Source organism: Otolemur garnettii, unplaced genomic scaffold (genome assembly GCF_000181295.1).
Source record: "Otolemur garnettii isolate 467f Iridium unplaced genomic scaffold, OtoGar3 scaffold00179, whole genome shotgun sequence".
In the NCBI taxonomy this organism is placed as follows: Eukaryota; Metazoa; Chordata; class Mammalia; order Primates; family Galagidae; genus Otolemur; species Otolemur garnettii.
Window position 1 is genome coordinate 1,894,650 of NW_003852574.1, and position 2,288 is coordinate 1,896,937.

Sequence of the window (2,288 nt, forward strand, 5' to 3'; positions counted from 1 at the left end):
ACAACGCCTGGCTATTTTTTGGTTGCAGCCGTTATTGTTGTTTGGTGGGCCTGGGCTGGATTTGAACCCGCCACCTTAGGTGTATGTGGCTGGTGCCTTAGCCGGTTGAGCTACAGGTGGCAGGCCTTAAATCATTTCTCTTGGGCAGCTCCTGTGGCTCAGTGGGTAGGGTGCCGGCCCATATATGAGGGTGGCAGGTTCGAACCTGGCCCTGGTCAAACTGCAACAACAACAAAAAATAGCCAGGCATTGTGGCAGGTGCCTGTAGTCCCAGCTGCTAGGGAGGCTGAGGCAAGAGAATTGCCTAAGCCCAAGAGCTGGAGGTTGCTGTGAGTTGTGATGCCACAGCACTCTACCGAGGGTGACAAAATGAGACTCTGCCTCAAAAAAAAAAAAAAAAAATCATTTCTCTCTCAGATTTCTCTTTCCACTAAAGACAAATTACAGCAGAACCAACCCAGTTCCCAAAGTAAACTGCACCTTCAGTATATTGGGTTTGATTATTTGCATAAAGTGCAGCAAGTATAATTATTGGCCATCAAGGCTCCTCTTCCTTTAAAGTTAGCTTTGCTGGAACCTTTTATAAGGAGTTTCAGGTTAAGACTTGAAAGCTTTTGAGAGCCCAGGTTTCATCTGTGCCATTAGATACCTGCATGCATTGGGTAAATTCCTCTTCTCTTGAGGTCTCCAAGCCCATTTTGGTTCCCAGACCCATCAGCAAGTGACCTTCGTTAGTTGCCACAGATCAGGAAACGTTACTGATGGGTATCTGGCCAGTTTTACAAAGGGATTTTTTATTGGCCTTATAAAGTCAACCTTTATTCCTTAACACACTTTGGACACCTCTGGAAATGCTAATCTAGCCAAAGCCTTGGTAAAATAACAAGTGCCTTTATTATGTCATGTAGAACAAAACAAATTCTTTTTCTTTTTCTTTTATTTGCAGTTTTTGGCCAGGGCTGGGTTTGAACCCACCACCTCTTGCATATGGGGCCGGCACCCTACTCCTTTGAGCCACAGGTACTGCCCACAAAACAGATTCTTATTGAACTTATGCAAATAACTGTATTGCCAGAAATTAAGAATACTTACAAATGGCTTTCAAATTCTGGAGAAATCAAGGGCAGAAAAAATATGTTTCAAATTCTGCTCACAAGTACATGCTTAAAAAGCTACAAATAGCTCAAAAGACAGAAAATGGTTTTTTTGACTTCTGGAAAACAGAACACAGACAGAATCAACAATATTTCGAACAAAATGTCATAACAAACTAGCCCAGTTCTACGTAACTAATTTCTGTTCTGTTAGAGGTTAGGTTAGCAATATTCATAGACATGTTAACTTTTCAGTCAAAGTTCTAAAAGTCTGCTTTTAATCCGAAGGTACTCAGTTTTCAAAGACATCAGGAATTTGAATTTGAGAGAATTTGTCAGCTTCTCTCAATATTTCTTTTTCTTTTTAGGATAAACTTTGGACTCAGCCAGTTACAAAAAAATACTTCCTTTTTTAGATGAATTAAAATTATTACTGACAATATATGTTAGGACAGACCAATGCTTTATAATATTGGAACATATATAAAATCGATTAATCACTATTTCATATTTGACTGTTTCCTATACATTTTTAATAAATCAACTAAGTTTAATTTGTTTTCCTATGACTTTCAGTGATCTTAATATTTTAAGAAGATCATATTTAGAGTTGTCAAATTTTTTTTGGTTGTTTTTTTTACTGTTGTTGGCCCAGGCCAAGTTTGAACCCACCAGCCTCAGTGCATGTGGCCAGCATTCCAACCATTGTGCTATGGGCACCAAGCCCCAAATTTAGAGTTTTGATTTTGAAAGGTTTGTCAGATATCAAAGGCTTAAAACATTTGTTTAAACAAAATTACAAGCCAAAAGATTTTAAAGGAAATACATTGTCAACTTGATCACATGTAAATTCCTTCACAAATTTCCTTTTATGAGTTTCATATAACCTGCACAGACAATTTATAAACGTTCTAAACTTTCTTTAACTTTAGACCTGCCTTTCACTTTCTTAAACAACCATTCTGTTTCTGGACAAATCATACAAGATTCGGCTCGGTGCCTGTGGCTCAAGTGGCTAAGGCACCAGCCACATACACCTAAGGTGGCAGGTTCGAATCCAGCCCTGACCCGCCAAACAACAATGACAACTGCAACCAAAAAATAGCCGAGGGTTGTTGCAGGCACCTGTGGTCCCAGCTACTTGGGAGGCAGAGGCAGGAGACTCGCTTGAGCCCAGGAGTTTGAGGTTGCTGT

General features: G+C 39.8%; 1 long non-coding RNA gene across 2 annotated transcripts in view; it reads right to left on the minus strand.

Annotated features, from left to right (window-relative positions):
- The window catches only part of LOC111728687, a 14,924-nt gene that overhangs the window by 11,849 nt on the left and 787 nt on the right, over positions 1-2,288 (minus strand). The window lies entirely within an intron of this gene.